Source organism: Cibotium barometz, chromosome 18, assembly GCF_041138505.1.
Source record: "Cibotium barometz isolate CiBa-2024 chromosome 18, ASM4113850v1, whole genome shotgun sequence".
Taxonomy (NCBI): Eukaryota; Viridiplantae; Streptophyta; class Polypodiopsida; order Cyatheales; family Cibotiaceae; genus Cibotium; species Cibotium barometz.
This window is the reverse complement of record NC_141063.1, coordinates 50,013,214-50,031,612: the sequence shown is the minus strand read 5'-3', so window position 1 is coordinate 50,031,612 and position 18,399 is coordinate 50,013,214.

Genomic DNA, 18,399 nt, shown 5'->3' with positions numbered 1-18,399 from the left:
TCTTGCTTTAACACCTCCAATTGATGGTTTCATTGGTACATCCTTCTCATTGGTTTACTTCTTAGTGTCTTTCAGAATACGAACATTTCCTCCATGTAGTCCAATCTCAAACAATACCTTTTCCAATGAGAAAAGGGCTTCTTTTCTCTCTGGCATCTTCTTTATCTTCCAAGCAAATCCAATGTAGCGAAACACCAATTTCTCAATGATACGGCACAACGCATGAAGGGTACAAATATGTGCATTGATGAGAGGAATCTCAAATATAGGGGGCAAAAGTTCTCATGAATCAAATTTCGGTTTGGTGGTCTTTTCCACCACATAGAGTCTAGCTCTTTTGTGGAATCCATGCAATAAAGATAGGGTGACCTTGCGTTAGCTTCCTTGCTGCAATTGAATAAGCACTTGGGTGTCTTGAAGTCACTTGCAAGATGCCACTGAACTTGAAAGTCTCCCTTGTTGTCGACGCTAATGATTTTGTTTCCCTTCATCTATTCACTAATCAATTTAGGAATGGGTGTATGATGAAACACCCAAAACAATGTCTCATGATCTTCTTTCTTGACCTGTACAGATAAATAGATGATGTCAACTGTCTTCCTAAATAAGAGAAAAACAAGTTTGTAGATAAATGTAATATGATTTACCTCAAATAATCCTAGCCACCATATATTTCTTTTAGATTATTGCACACGCTGAAATATTGTGGATTATCATCCTTCATGCATTTATTGAGTGCTCTATTCATTAGTGTGATTGTCACTCTTTCTACCTTTTTCATTTTGATAACCTCACATTCATCAAGCTTGATGATAAATTGAAGCACACCCCTTGTCTCCTCGTAAAGTGGTCAAAGAAATCAACCATTCTCTCTTGAAAAAGATCCATATCTAGGAATATATTGGTGAATTGACTGTATTGAATGCTGTCACTTTCTCCATTGAACTCCTCTTCAATGTAGTAGGGTTTACGATGTATTATAATACCTCTGCATTCAGATTGTCCCGAAATCTTCAAACATCTATAGGAGTTGGAAGTATTTTCCCTTTGATTCCCTTGGCATCAAGAACTGAAGATAGTGACTTCTGAATAGCATTGTAATCTCTTTGACTGACTCCATTACTATCCTTAGCATCCTGTATATTTGTTGTGGAGACTGCATTACTACTGACAAATTGTTCTATTATATCTCTTTTAACCACCTTGAACTTCTTTTCTTGAAACATTTCCTTTTCCATTCTTGATGTAAGCAAAGGTTTAAATTTCTTTGTTGGATAGATATTCAGATTAATATTTTCCTTGTCAGGACGCAGTATAACCCTGTAGTTACAAGAAAAATAATTTCTGACATAAGAACATAGTCAATGATAGTTTATAACACAGTCATCCCTTATTCCTTGGATTCTTTTCTTTAAGCCACCTAATGAAAAGTTCTAACATCAAGAACACAAAATAAATAGAGCTTTAAATGCATCTCCTACCTTATTGCTTGGATTCTTTTCTTTAGCCCACCCGAGCCAAGCTTCAGGTTCTCAAAGTTCTTGAGCTTTCTCTTCCTTTGTCATAGTCCAACACTTGTTTCCTTTTGCCTCAACTGTTTCCATAGTCTTGCAAGTTCAATATCATTTTTCTCCATTCTCAATTTTAGTGCCTTGCATTCTTCTATTGAATGAAGAAGTTTAGCTTCTTGGTACTGAGAGTATTGCCTTTCACTATTTGGATAGGCAGCAATGGATTGACAGTATGCTGGCAATCCATTGACTCCATCTCCTATAAAATGTATTGAGGCACCCTGAAATCTACCTAAAACCAGAGGAGGTGAGCGTGAGCTGAACTAGAGGAGGCCACCATGAGCTAAGCTAGAGAAGGTTATCGTGGAGCTGACCATTTAACCTAGAGTTGCAGGAGGCGAGTGTGAGGAGTTAAGCTGGAGGAGGAAACCTTGGAGCTGAGCATTTAAGATGAAGCTTGAGGAGGTAGCATGAGTAGGTGCCGTTGGTCCCTGAAGGTAGCATGAGTAGACGACATTGCTGATAGCTTAGAATTTGAGCTAGAGCTAGCGGAGGTAGCATAAGCAGGTGAGAATAGAGCTGATATAGCTAAGCATTTGAATTGGAGCTAGAGGATTTAGCTTGAGCAGCTGAGCATGGAGTTGACAGTTGAGTGTTTGAGCATGAAGTTGATACGTTGATAGGATATTTTGTGCCCAAGGAGTAGGCCCAATAAATGTGTCCCCGCACAAACCTAGGAATAAGAATAAGCGTCGTAGGTACTGAATGCGAGGATAAGAGGTGTTGCATGGCCGCCCACTACCAAAAAGCTAGTTGTTATCCATTGTGCTCCATGTGTAGGGTGATGAGAGAGTGAGAGAGAAGCGCATGCTTGGGAAAAAGACAGGGTTGTAGAGAGGGGCGAGTGGTGTGAGAACCAAGGCTCTTTTGGTGGTGAAGTAGCTCTCAGATAGCTTGCTATTAGAATCTGTTTATTTTCTTTTTTTCTAAGAAAAAGGCAACATAGTTTTTCTATTTGTTTGAGGAGATTGGGTGTGCCGAGAGGAGAGGTTGCATAGGGTAGAGGGTCTTGTAGGAGGTGGGTTCCCTAGCGCCTTTAAGGTTGCAACTCTGTTGGAACTTGGACTAGCTCAAGTTTTACTCAACATTCCTTTGCTGTATCTGTTTGGTGGCAATCTGCAGATTCTGATAGGGGCAGCTAGAGTCAGAGTCAGGATAGATTAGCTAATATTGCTAAGGTATAGAACTTTCTTTGTTGAATACTTGTGAAGGCAAGGTTGACCATTCAGTACCACTCAGAGCTCAGTCTAAATGGTTGGGCAATGCTAATGGTTTAAGTGTCAACTAAGGACTATGTCAAGTCAGTAGGGAGTCAGCCTGGATCAGTTGAGGCCCAATAGGAGTCAATCATTGGGTGATCATGAGTGGTTCTGGTCTCTTGTGTTGAAAGGAAAACTTTTAGGTTGAGTTCTGACAGTCAATTGTCAAGAGTCAGGCAGAGTTGAGAGGGAAAAGGAATTCAAAAGTCAAAAGATTGTCAGCAGCACAGCAGCAGCTGCGAGTGTAAGGAGTTAAATATTGGAGAGATTTAAAGTTTTTAGGAGTTAGGAGGTGTGAGCATGACACAAAAGGTCCTTTTTCTGATTGAGGAGGATTTTTGAGGTAGTTTTAGTCTATTTCTGTTTGCTAGGTCTGGTTCAGAGTTAGAATAGCTATAGTAGTTAGCTAGGTCAGCAGTGAGTCAACAAGGTGTTTAGGAAGGCCCTTGGGTTGTGGATTAAGGTTAGATGATGCTGGAGGATTGAGGAGAATCCTAGAGGACACATTTTGGAAGGAAGTGAGCGTCAACATTTGGAAACAGGTATACAGTCAACATTTGATATGTCTGTGTCACACCTGAGAGTGTTACTCGTTATCCAAAGATAGTTGAAGTCTTCAAAGTGAAGACCAAAGATTTGGGAGGTTAGAGATGACTTGGGAGGATGTCTGAAAGAGGCATCTAAATAGTTGTTGGAGTTTGGATTGTGCCCAAGTGTCTGCCTATGTCAGCTGAGTGTACTGGTGCCTTCATTTGGTGTTTGTGCTGGATGGTAGTTCCCTCCTCATGGTGGTGTGTTTCGAGCGGGCCATAGGGAAAGGTATCCCAGACACATCATTGTTTTGGTGCCTCCACAAAGGAGGGCTTTGAAGCACCCTTCAGTTTACATTTTGGTCACAGTAGGAAGGGTTGTACTAATGGAGAGGCCACATGTTTTTAATGGACATGAGTTTGAGGATATTCATGCATTTGTTTGCCATGTTAGGAGGGAGTGCAGGCATGTAGGGGTTTGTGATGATATAGCCCGAGGGATGTGTCTTGCACTATATTGACAGGGCCTGCAACTTTTTGGTGTTTGCCTTGCCAGAGCAGGTACATAATAGCTAGAGTCTATTATCTAGGGCTTTGCTTCATAGGTTTTCACTGAATGGAGGTAGAAAAGAGGCTTGGACACACCTCATGAACATCAAGCAGCATGATGGAGAGCTGATTGCTGATTTCTAGATCAGATATGAGGATGCTTGGTTTGCTTATCTTGATTTGTTTGATAGTATGGACATTGTGCACCACTTATAGTTTATGTGCTTTGTGGAGGCTTTTTTGAAGCTAGTGTGGCAAATGAGAGTCGTAAGAAATAGATGTGAGAGTTATGTCAAGGCCATAGATTATGTAATTTGGCGAGAAACCAAGTCCTTGAAGAAGAGAGAGGTCTTTTGTTAGCAGGTTGATTCAGTCAAGGATGTCAAGAGACATGATGAAGAAGATGAAGTTGTCGCGGAAGATAGCATGGATTACTACTTTGGTATGACATCTGAGGATATGTAGGATACGGTGGGAAGCTTTGGATTTGAGGTTTTTAAATAGTCATCATTCCCAAGCGGTAATTATATGGTCACTGATGAATGTGATTCTGAGAGTCTTGACAAGGTGAGTTATATGTCAAGTTTTTTCTAGGGATGAGAAGGAAATTGTGGACAATGATAGATTCCTAGAAGAGAGGGATACTAGTGTTGTTGAGATATCAAGCTCATCTAGTGAGGCGGTGGACACTGATGACCTGCCTCTGGGGGATAGGCCCCACACTTACACCACTGGCATGGTTGGTGAGATCATGGGTGATATGTGGCCAATGGGATGACAGGCTCTGTGAGAGCCATTCTGGAGACTCGCATAGTTATAGCGCCAGCTCATTTAGTTGGGTTCACACTTTAGAGAACCCTAGTATGTATTTGATTGAGTACCTTTTCATATTGTGTGTACTCTTATCTTTGTATATGGCGTGTTGAGTGTTGTGTGAAGAAGAAGAAGATTTTCAGTCTCTCACCTTGTGTGTTCTCTTCTAGGTTTTTGTGAGTGTGTGTGTGCTTGTTGCAAGAGCTCAAGATCTCTTCTCCCGTGCATCTTTTCAAGTGTGGTATCTGGGTGTGATGCCCAGTCAATTTGTAAATGGATACATGAGTGTTGAAGAGGAAACTTGTAGCACTATTGGCTTGTTTGGTGAGAATGGGAACAATAGCAATAATGTTGTACCCAGGCTCAGAAATGGGATGTAGGGTAGAGGTAGAGCCATAAGAGCTTTATGTTGGTCTGCAAGAAGAAATGCTCATGGAGAAGAGAAGCCTGGTCATGTTGTTAGGTTATGTATCCGGGGGTGACACCCATGAGTTTAGTGAGAAAGATATGGAGAGGTTGCATCTTAAGGCTACATACATGGGTTTGTCCACATGTTATGAGGAGGATGATACAGGTGTCCCAGTTGACCAAGATATAGCTAAGAGGTTGGACATACTTCCGGATGACGCTTGGGAGGTGTATATGGAGGACATGGTAAATTATATTCTCTCAGGATCACCAATGTACATTGATTTTGGAGTGAAGGACAAACATGAAGAGCCTCTTAGTCTTCTGCAAGCCACTGTAGACTTGGAAGACAATGTGGAAGCTTATGAGAGCTTTGGGAAGAAATGTAATCTAGTAGACAATGCAGTGCCACAGGAGTCTCTCGAGATTATGGTGGAGCAAGGGAAAAGTGTTGACAATGTGTTTGATCCTGAGTCAGGTGATTTGAGTGATACTCATAAAGTGTTGGGTCTTGCTGAGCCACAACGGGGTATGTGTGTGAGATTGTATATCCATGAGGATGAGCCAAAGGTTGATGACGACTTGATTGCTGCTCTTGATGGTGCATTGGAAGGGTTTGTGAATCCTGTTTTTTATACCATTGCTTTCGACAATGCTAAGGACACACTAATGGAACATATGCCTAAAGAGTTTGTGAAAAATGATACAAGATAATCTTGCTTTTGACTTCTTAGAGGATATCTGTGAAGCTATTGATAATACGTTGGATGTCTCGATAGACTCCTTAGATATGCTAGATCATAATGTTTTGAGGCAAAGCGATTCCTTGGGATTTGATCAGCACTCATTAATGCTTGATGTGCCCTTGTCAACTATGGATGGTGTTTTGGACTGGTAGTGCAATCTAGTTGATGGGTTTTTAGATGATGTACCATGCGACCTAATGCCTTCAATGATGTGGTTTGATGGAGAAAAACAGGTTCACTTGCATGCTATAGAGGATTAGGGGCACACGGACCAAAACCTATCTACTAGCAATGAGGTGTATGAGTCATTGGATCCCGGAGGGATAGAGGGGTGGAGAGTGTGGTACTATTGCAGGACTTGAACCCTTATTTTATGTTTGATCAAGGTGGAGTTGAAGCTAGTGTGTTGAAGACACTTTTTGCCAGCATAAGTGGTTGAGAATAAATGCTCTAACCAAGGGGGGGCTCTACAAACTATGATTTAATTTTTTGTGCCCAAGGAGTATGCCCAATAGATGTGTCCCCACCCAAACCCATGAATAAGAAAAACCAAGGCTTTTTTGGTGGTGAAGGAGCTTTGAGATAGGTTGCTATTGGAATCTATTTTCTGATGAGAAGAAGGCGAGATAGTTTTTTTTGTTTGAGGAGATTAGATTTTCCCAAAGGAGAGGTTGCATAGGGTAGAGGGTCTTGTAAGAGGTAGGTTCCCTAGGACCTCTGGGGGTGTAACTCTGTTGGAACTTGGACTAGCTCAAGTCTTACTCAACATTCCTTTGTTGTATCTATTGGTGACAGTCCCTGCAAGTTATGATAGGGGAACCTAGAGTCAGTTGTGAGTCGAGAGGCTGATATTCTTGGGGTATAGATTTTGCTTTGTTGAACACTTGTGAAGGCAAGGTTGGCCATTTAGTACTAGTCAGAGGTCATTTGAAAGGTTGGGAGCTGATAGTGGTCTAGGTGTTAGTAGCTAAGGACTGTGTCAGGTTAGCAAGGAGTCAGTCTAGATCCAATAGGAGTCAGTCACGGGTGTTCAGGAGTGGTTTTGGTCTCTTGTGTTGAAAGGGAAACTTCTGGGTTTAGGTTTGATAGTAAACTATTGAGCAGTCAAGCATAGTTGAGGGAAAAGGAATTCTAGAGTCAGAAGATGTATAGCGGTTCTCTCTACCGTGCAATATAGTGCTCATAGAGTACTACTAATCAACAAATGTGTTAAAAAACACAATGTCAATCCGAGGACTCGACCCGATTAGTGCATGAAGGCTTATCCCATGAGGGAGAGCTCACATACACAAACCATCACTTGACGATTCAACCATTCAACACCTCAATCAATCTCTCAATCCCTTAAATCGACTACACTAATCAAGAGAACAAGCAATGCATGGAAATCTCTTAATCCAATTCAAACATTGATTAAATCTTAGCTTTCCCTAATGCCTGCAAACCCATAAGCATGCATCTACTAACCCAAAAGCTTAAACAAGCATAGAATGTAACATTCACAAACCCACAAGCTCATAGAGAGAGTCTATCCATGAATAACTCATTGCCAATGAAGTGGGCAAGAGCTTTCATCAATGGAGACTACACACACACACACTACAAGCATGCAGCATACACAAGAGAAAGAAAGAAGCATTCAACTAATCATAGATTAATCTACTTCAATGATACTAAAACAGATTAAGAGAAAGAAGTGGAGCTATACTCATTGGAGCTTGATGCTCATTAGAGTACAATACAGAGAGTTAGAGAGTTGCCATAGCTTGAGAGCTCAGGAGCTTCACTCAATAGCTTATGAGAATGGCCAAAAACGTCCACTTTCTTTAGCTAACATCTCTTTTGTAGAGATGTCACTAACCCTAACCCTAGGCCTCTTTCACACATGGGCGGACAACCCCATAAGTGAGCCTTGCTTAATACACTTAGAACTCTCATTTAGAACCCACATTGGCTTAAAACGATTTACATTGCACTTCGGCACAAAAATATGGAAAAATTATGTGCGTCTTTATGTTCCCATGGCTACAATCCCGCTCTCTCGCATTAATTGCTTCCGGCCTCCTTCCATAATCCGTGTTCCCGTGAGTGTTCCTGTGGAACAAAGACCCTTCCTAAATCGCGCACGTCCTCGGGTGCGGTAGAAGCAAAAGCTGCAAAAAACAATGGAAGACAAGTAAAGCCTTTTATTGAAAAAAAAAACCAGCAATGACAATCTCACACGTGAGCATGCAAGTGAAAGGCCGATTATAGTTTTAAAGAGTGCTAAAAGAAGTGAGTAAAGACTAGTCAAAGTGAGACTAAGTGGTAGATAGTGCTATGCAAAGGCAAGTGTGCTTGTACACCACAGGTTTTGACCGCAGTCTCAATGTCCTACAAGTGTTTAAGTTATTCCTAAGTAGCAACCCTACTCCTAAATATGAGCAATGGTGATTGGACCTTTCTTCCTCTCTCTCTTTTTTTTGGGGTTTTTTTTTGTGTGTGTGCGTGTAAAAGATGATAAAGAGGAAGGTTCCATCCCAATGAGACCCAAGCAATGGCCAAGAGACCTCCGCTAAGAGAATCAAAAGGTTGCTAAGTATCTCAAGGGCGACAGACCCTTTTCTTTCTTTTTGACATAAGGAGTACCCCATGAAGATGAGGGCATCGGTCTCGAGGGCCCATAATGTACCCCAGAGTCCTACCAGTATCTATCAAGGCAATAGAGTCCTTGAAGGTCTTCTTCTTAATCTTTTAGACGTCAATGTTCACCCCATGGAAACCAAGGCATCGGCCCCAAGGTGCTAAGACAACCCAAGGTCCTACCAAGCATTCCACATGGTTGTAGACACGTCATGTCACGATTCACTTGTATATATTTTTTAGGGCATGATTTTCGTAAATTTTTTATTAATTGTAGCACCTAGCCCATACCTAAGAGGTAGCTACCACTAGGGATAACTAATATACTTTGAGAGAATAAGAACTTGGCATACTCCGTTGTCATATATCCTACACCGTCTTCAAATAGAAATACCTTCTACTAAGTCCTCTAAGAATCTAGAAATCACTCACCACATGGTAACAACTAATTTAAAACTTAAACCAGCCAACTGTGTGTGAGAATGCAAACAATATATGCAAAAGTGAAAAGCACATAAAGAACAAAAGATTATGATTTGAATACACCTGTTGTAGTGCTCGTTGATGTTGTGCATTTGCATTGATGCATTGCTGATGTTGTGCACATTGCTTCTCTTTGCTCTCCCCCTTCCTAATTTGTGTGCACGGTAGGTAGACTATTGGGGCGTGTTTGTATGCTCTTGTTTAGCTGAGATCTCTGCAAAATATCTTATTAACAAACAAGAAAAGAAAAGAAAAGAATAAATTTGTTATTGGTGCCAATCACCGAATATAGCCGAGGGAAATAACCCAGTGGGAGAAAAGTGCCCTGGCTTGTTGATCTTATTGTGGAGTTGATGAGCTTACCCTTGCACTGGTGGTGGATCCGTGTCCACTTCTACTGGAAAGATGGTATCAATGACTTCAGGATGTAAGGACAACCCTGTACAAAAGCCGGTCTTCTCTGGAGAAGGTGGTAGAGGAAGGAGTGCTTTCTCGCTAAAATATGGCATTGGTTCTATGGGAAGGTTAAGCAGACATTTCTGATTTTGGAATTGCTCAATATAGGTACTCATAGTGATCCAAAATTGACATGTTGAGGCTGGGGGAAGGAGGGCTTGCAAGATAGGTGGTTGCAAGTCATTTATGCATGTATCCCTCCATTGTTGTGCTTGAATTTCCTCAGGTAATCTACGTTTATTTGGTCCTCAGTTTGGTACTCTCACATCAAGAAGGTTATGGCGTTGGGGTGTAATTCCCACAATTTGTTTCATTAAGCCCGTGCCATATCATTGAAAGTAAGGGCGGCATAGCCAACAAATGTGTGAAGCTTCTCCTAATACGAGTCGTGCACACTCTGGACAATGTGGAAATGGGTGATGCTGTTGATAGAATAAAGTGACAAAGTGATGCCCACAGCAAATTTCACCTAAAGAAGCATAAAAGTACCTAGAATGAGTTTGAAAAGGAGGAGCACTATAATCCCCGCGATGTTCAGGTTGAGTACTCAGGGTCAATGCATGGTGGACATGTATCTCGCCAAGTATCCATCAGGAGGTATCTGGGCATAGAACAATGAAATTTAGAAACTTCAAACTTTATATACTCATATCCATCATTACAATCCCTATCAAAAACAATGTAAATAAGATCATCTTAAAAAGAACACAATCCTGTAAAGGCATAAGGAACCACATTAGTAAAAGTGAGACTATTCACTGATCTACCAAAGAGCTTCAATTGTAGTGTTAATGCCTTACCTTTGGTTTTGGGTATGTCCTTCTTAAGAGGTGGAAAGGTTAGAAATTGTCGAGGAATTTGAGCAAGATAAGAGGATTTAAGAAGTGAAGTGCTAGAATCTATGCTCAAAGGAGACTCATGTAAAGTTGGATTTGTCTTAGGTACACAAGTCGATGGTGAAATTGTGTAACAAGGAGAAATTGGGACAACTGGTGATTCAATACATGTTTGGAGAAGGTCAACACAAGTAGATTTGTAGGTGCTATTACAACCACCTATCTTATCTTGAAGAGGTTGTGTTGATTTTCTTTGCACCCACTGATATGAAAAACCAAGAGTGGCTTTTGGAATCTTATTGATACACTCTTCTGCCTCTAGCAAACCATGGCATTTGGGAAGCCAAAGTGCTGTTGCACCCTCATAATAGCCTTGTGCTTTAAGAACATGCTTTGGGACCCAATTCGTAACAATCTGAGGTTTAGGCTTGGAAAAGATATGCTTTTTAGGAGGTTTAGCAACTAGGCTAGATGGTACAAGTTTGTACACATCTTTGGGTAGCCAAATTGACAATTCCTTCTTGCCTGGCCTTCTTTGAGCAGTGACTAGAGTAGTTGAAACATGCTAGCCATGGCCCTCATTTGAGGACTCATCGATTATCCACATCATTTGTCTCGGAGCTTGAAGAGCGGATGTTGAAAGTGGGTTGTGTAAGGTAGAACTACCAGCCTTTTGGCATGATAAAACTTGTGGAGCAGTAGATCCCAAGATGCAATTAGAATCAATTTGCAATTTGTATTGTCTATTCTTCCAATCTAATGAACAATTGGTAGCACTTAACCCATGATCGACCAAGAACAGCCTCTACCACTGCCTTGGACTTACTAGCTTGGACTTACTAGCCACATAAAAGGGAACGGAGATCTGGTGATCCTGAATGGACATCATAATGACACATTTTTTCTCTATAGGGTTATCTTCACCTGAGAAGCTTCGTAAGTCAATAGGAATGTGCACAAGTATTGGTTGTCCCAAGGCTACCCATGTGTCAAATGAGAGAACATTATAATATGCACCAGAGTCAATTAAGGCGGCAGAGACAAATTAGGTTGTCTCATGAAGATGAAGACACGTGAATATTGAAAGGATCAACATATTGTTCATCAGTAGCCAACTGTAAGGTCAACACAGAAGCCTTGCGATGCTCCTTGGCTTTTGCAACTCTAGCTTTAGCTTCTTCTTGAGCCTGACATTTAAGTAGGTCATGTGCTTCTTTCCGTGTGTGGGCAGCATGCATTTGTTAAAGCATGACTTCAGTTAATGGTTCATTGTATTTCTTGAGACGACTTCCATTAATGAAGTTAGGCATTTGCTCACCTTCTAGTGTCTCTAAACGCACTGCACCACTTGGAGTAAGCTCATTAATCACAAACGGTCCTAGGCCACGTTTCTTGAGCTTTCTCTTATGCTTCTTAAGTGTATACAAGAGCACAAGGTCGCCTTTTTTGAATCGGCCAGTTGTTACATTTCGATCATACCATTGCTTTTGTCTCCTCTTCTCGGCATACATCCCCATTACCACCAATAAGGGGGTCTCATCAAGATTTTCCAATTCATCAATGCGTTGAGAAAGCTCATGACCAGTCCAGTCCAATTGTTTAGCAACTCGTAGAGTAGGTACAAGAAATTCAATGGAAAGAATTGTATTTAGCCCAAAAGTAAGCTCAAATGGAGTTGTGCCCACAAATGTTTTATAGGCTATTCTATATGCCCAAAGAACTGAGTGCAACTTTTGCTCCCAAAATCAGTCCTATGTCCCTCAACAATCTTTGTGAGTGCTGTGCAGAGAATCTTATTTTTAGTACTCTCAGCTTGACCATTGGTCTGGGGATGACATGGTGCTGCAGAACGCTTGTGAATTACCAAAAATTTTTGAAGTAAAAACTCTATGACCTCATTCACAAAGTGCACATCTTGATCACTAACGATTGCAATAGGTAAGCCATAGCATGTAAACACGTACTCATACAAGAACTTGGCTGTGGTTCTGGCATCATTTCTTACTGTAGCCTTTGCTTCTACCCATTTGGTTAAATAGTCAGTTGGTTGCGACTATATTATATTAACACCATATTGGAGAATATGGGAATTTCCCACAAGTTTGGAACACATGGTCAAAAGTTTGGATTAACCATAACTTGAACACCACTAATCCAAAATGAGCGCTTTATAGCTCTTTAGATTCCATTTTTCTAGCGCTTTCCAACAATAGGTCATATGATAGGGTTTTGAGAAACTTACAAACATGTTATCCATGTCTCCCTTTTTTAAGTATTCAAAAATGGGAATTGGGAAATTCCCAAGTTCACTAATATGGTGTTTATTCGACATGTGTGTGACGAGATGGAGGTTTAATGGGACCGACAAAATCAATACCCCATTTGGCAAAAGAACGTGTGCTTAACATAGGCCGCAATGGCATATTGTCCTTTGTGATGGGAGGTTTGGCCCTTTGACAATCGTCAACGTTTTACATATTCTTTGGCATCCATTTGTAAGGTTGGCCACCAAAGCCTAGACCACCTAATCAACTTAGCTGTGGTATTGCCCGAAAAGTGTCCACCTCCAACACCTGCATGTGCATGAGTCAAGATTTTCAAGTAGTCAGCTTCACATACACACATGCGCAAGTTGCCATCCTTGCCCCTCTTGTAGAGTTGGCCCTCTATCAGCATATAGTTGGCCACTTCAACTTCAATAGCATGCTTTCAATATTTAGGAATTGTTCGATCAGTATGACCATGCTGAAGATAGTCCACAATATACTTACTTCAACTTGGTGTAGTTGAAATTTGGAATAATGTGACATTATGAATTGGTTGTTGAATATGACATGAAGCAGAGTTACGAACAAATTTTTCAGCATCTGCATGCATGGTAGGCCACCATTGCCCATCTTGAGTTATATGTCGCACACAAGTAGTAGCTGATGCATGGATTCCACCAATACCCTCATGTGCCCATTCCAAGATCTCCTCATATTGGTCAGGGTTAGGTATAAGCCGCAACACTCCATTATTACCCCGACGATAGAATCTCCCTGAGATTAACTTGAATGGTTGCCATAGGTCCACATTAGGACCTACTAGTTGTATTTGCTAATATAGCAGTGCTTGATGGTCCACAAAAAATATAAATTTGTTTGCGAAAAGGTAATGGCAAAACTTTTTCACTGCATATATCATGGACAAACCTTCTCTTTCTATTGTGGTATAATTCTTCTCAGCATTGTTCAACTGTCGACTAGCATATGAGATTGGGAAATCTTTATTATGTTCTCCCGATTAAGCCAAAATACATCCAATTGCAAAGTTTGAAGCATCAATATGGACATGAAAGATTTGGTTCCAATCTGGTGCCCGTAAGATGGGTGCAGACACTAATGGTTGCTTCAACTTTTCAAAGGATTCCTCACACTCATCAATCCAATTAAACTTTACAAGAAGAGCATATAATGGTCTGGCTAGGATAGCGTATATGTAGATGAATCAACGATAATAGTCACAATGTCCCATGAATATTTGTACCCCTTTAGGGTTGATAGGCCGAGGTAATGAGACAATGACATCAATTTTATCCATATCTATTGAAATCCCATTGCAAGAAAAAATATGGCCCAAAATTTTTCCTTGTCTTACCATGAATTTGCACTTGTCAGGATTCAAGCATATACGATAAACTTGACACTTTTGAAACACAAGTCTGAGGTGTTCTATATGATCATCACGCTCTTGTGAGTGAACACATAAATCATCCATGAAGATCTCAAGAAATAGCCTAAGGTACTCCTTGAATACATGACTCATTAACCGCTGAAAGGTTGCAAGTGCATTTGTTAGACCAAATGGCATAACACGATAGGTAAAGATGCCATCTTCAGTAGCAAAGGCTATCTTGTGTTGATCCTTTGGATCAATTGACACTTGATTGTAACCGGAGAATCCATCCAAGAAACTATATGCCTTTTTCCCTGCAACTCGTTCCAAAACATGATCCGTGATTGGAAGTGGGTAATGTTCACACGTACAGTAGCTGCATTTACCTTCTTAAGGTTTACACATACTTGAAGTTTTTCATTTTTCTTGGGCACCACTACAGTCGGGGAGACCCATTCAGTGTGCTCAATCTCATAGATAAATTTTACCTCTAAGAGCTTGTCTATTTCTTCTTTTATCTTTCGTGCAAAATTCTCATTGTAAGTATAAGGACGTTGCTTGGAAGGCTTTGCATCCTCTCGCAATGGTATTGTATACTGACATATGCTTGGATCAACTCCTTTGAGGTCTTTATAACTCCAAGCAAAAACATCGCGATACTCCTTTATTGTTTGAATTAATAACTTCTCCTCATCTAAGGACAAGTCTGTGGCAATCCACACATAGCGAGGCTCTTCTCCTGGCTTAGTGATATCAAATTTTTTTGCATCTTCTGGACCATCATATGAAACCCCTAGCATGCTTGGCTTTTGTCGGCATGGGCTGTTGAAGAACAATCTTCCGATCTTGAAGAGTGTACTATGTGAAGTTGGGGGGGGACATTGAGACCTTGTTCTTGTCCACTTGAGTCATCACTAATTGAAGACTATGCAGTTTTGAGCTCTCTTTTGCAATCTTGCATCAGAGTTTTTTGTTCAACTGTTATCTTTGCACTTCCGACACTCTCTTTTGAGTCGGTTTGAGACGAGTTTTGGTTTTGGTTTCTTTGTTTTTTTTATGATTTTTGCTAACAGTGTTTAGCTTTTCTTCTGGTTGGAATCCATCTAATCATTTTACTTGGTCTTTGATACTATCTTGTGCTTGGACATAGTATAGATATCCATTCTTTCCTGAGAAGTGAGGTGGTGGTCTCGAGAGTGTTCATTCTTAAACTCCTCGTCTTCTTTTTGTATTCTCTCACGTCGTTCCCTCTCATCTTGTTTACGGATTCTCTTATGGCTCTTACAGCATTTACGTTTGGGTCGGCTTCGAGGGATCTCTACTTGAACCTCCCTTCCTCTCAAGAGTAGGCGTGCCTTTCCTAACTCTTCCTCGGGGATTATCACATCATCATCAAGATCAGAGTCCCATCCATCTTCCTTATCAGCATCATTAGCAGATTCGAGTATTAAATCCTCCACTGAGACATGCAGTGCTGTTGTGGATGCATCCCCATAGTACAAATCATCTAGAAGGTCACGTGGTTGTACCATTCGTATAGGAATAATGTCATATCAATTTGAGTCACAAAATTGAATTGGATTAGGTAAAGCACATGTCGATAATGTTGCAAGGACATGACTCCATTCTAGGGGATCAATTAAGTGTGCTCAGGGAAGGGTTGTGGAATGTATGCCTCATCTGATACACTTCGATTACCCTTAAGTCTCTCAGTGTTGAAATCCTTACATGAGGCTCCACACATCCACAGATCTTCTCGCCCATCTGACAATGTAACTCTTGAGTCCTCAGATCATTAGGAAGTGAATGGGGTCTTCTTGGGCCCTTTAATTTGCCCAAGCCTAATCAAGGTGATTAAGGAATAGCCAAATGGGGGGTTGCCATGTGGACTGAAATGTTGGGTTTGTAAGAGAGGTGTAAGAGTGGTCAAAGGGTGCACTTTTCTCCCCAAAAAGGGGGGGAGGCAATTTTACAATTTTCGGACCTCCATAACTTCTACATACAAGCTCCGATTTGAGCGGAGATTATAGATTCGTGATCTACGCATCAAGAGCTTTCCATAGATATGTTACATGATATGGTTTTGTCTGCTAGATTTTAAATTCTATTTTCCCCCCAAAATTCAAATTTGAATAAAGTAGCCGTTTTGAAGCTTCTAATTAGAAAACGTTTCTTCTTAAGAGAAAAGGTTTGACTCCTTAAACTGCCAAATAAAAGGGCCCAAGAAGCCTTCCATTGAGGTCCTAATGTGAAGCAAAATCAAACTCATCTATTGGAGACCTTGTTACATCACGATATGAGTGATTCTTTAGGTTGACCTTTGTGATGACAGAATCATGTCGGAAGTATAAATAATTGTATCCCCAATCTTGAATCATTTGAAATTGTCGCATGAATGGTCTACCCAATATCACTTCATAGTTTGGATGTTTTTCAAAATCCACTACTACAAATGTGTGCTCATATTCAATCCCACATGTGGTGACCAATATGTTCTCTAGCAGCCCAATGGGATGTTCTAAGCTTCCATCTGCTAGCTACAAGCACATCCTTGTACTCCTAATAGCTGGTTTGCCCCACTTTTCCCAAATGAACCTTGTCACAATACCCACTCCTGCACCACTATCAAGTATTGCAGTTGAAGCTACTTTTCGCACTTCTAATGGGAGGGTAGCATTTCCCTGATCGTCCTCACAAAATTTTCCTACTTTGTTGATAGGAACTGGCATAACATGCTTTGTCTCAGGGTGTATAGTACATTGATGGTGACCCTTTTGTAGCAATACCTGCTCTAACAAACATGTGGCAATATCATTCCACAACTCTGGTCAAAGCTTTATCAACTCAAGCAAAGGTAAGGTACAAGCCACTGGTGTTGACAAAATAGCTTGCACGATACCCATATCCATCTCCTTTGTCAACCTTCTATGCATGGAGAGTATCCTCAAGGTTTGAGAACAGTTCTCATATTTTTCCAAATAAGATGGTAAGGTTTTCATTGTATGCTTACTTTTAGGAGAAACAATTGTTTGAACTTCCTCCTGGATGCTTGGGCTTTTCTGTGCCCCTGGTAAAATCCACTTCAGAGAATGGAGGTGAAATAATAGAGGACATATTCTCGTTAACTTTCTCATGAACTGCTGCCCACATCTCATTTGCCATGTCCTCGTTAGCATCAATAACTTTATCATTGCATGGGAAGGCGAGACTAGGTGGTGGTTCAATGGGGTGTCAATTGGTGCAGACTTCTCGCTATGAGCTTGTGAGATCAGCTCACTTTTCATTTCCCAACTTGATGACACTTTTGGTTTTCTAATGTTCGCTTAAGAGAGGTTGGGCCTCGAGGGATAGGTGGAGGTGGGCCCTCAAGTATTGATTGAGCTTCCCTAATGACTTGCTGATGTACAACTAGATTAATCTTCTCCTCACCCACGAGGGCTTGGGTATTCTTGAAGCTTCTTGGGTAGCTCAGATAAAGCTGCAATGCGACTTCTATGAGCATCAATGATGGCATCTAGAATCTCATTCACCTTATCCACAAAAACAGAACCCCCAGAACTATCCTCGGTTGTACTAGCCTCATCTTGTTTAGCACTAGGCCCAGGTTGAGGTTGATGCTCCTCATGCACTTCTTGGGATGTAAAAGCTTGATCTTTCATGTTTTGTTTAGAGACTTCTTGAGAACTACTGGATGCACTCTTAGTTTGCTTGTTGCGGTTCTTTCTCCTCCTAGTGGTCCTTTTTCTATTGGAATGTAGGGTCTTGTCCATTAGATTTGCCTTTGCATCCCTAGTTCGAGGTGTCTCGTCAGTCTGCATTTTAACATTTCGTGTCTGTAATCTAGTCATGACTCTAAGTGGCACGACATCCTCATTCTCTGATGAAGGTGGCGATAGAACTGCCTCTACAAAGTTGAGTGAGACCTTTGGTTGAGAGGTAGTCTCCTCATGTGTTTTGAGCAAACAATCATTTGAAAAGTGTTCTACACAACACCCTAGACAATATCTTTCAATTGGTGGAAACAATCCTTTGGAAAGTGTTCTACACAACACCCTAGACAATATCTTTCAATTGGTGGAAACTGTGGTACTGTTGTATTGGATCGAGCTGCTTACCTTGGGCGATGTGGAAAATCAAGAGCCCAATGGGGTTCTCCGCACTCATAACAGGGGCCCATTGGTTTGACTTCTACTTTCCTTTGCTGCCATTGACCTGAGGGGCCTGGAGTCCTAGGTTGGTGCCGCCTAGCAACATCAAAGAATTTTGTTTCCTCGGCAGTGGCGCCATTGTAGAGCGGTTCTCTCTACCGTGCAATATAGTGCTCATAGAGTACTACCGATCAACAAATGTGTTAAGAAACACAATGTCAATCTGAGGACTCAACCCGATTAGTATATGAAGGCTTATCCCATGAGGGAGAGCTCACATACATAAACCACCACTTGACGATTCAACCATTCAACACCTCA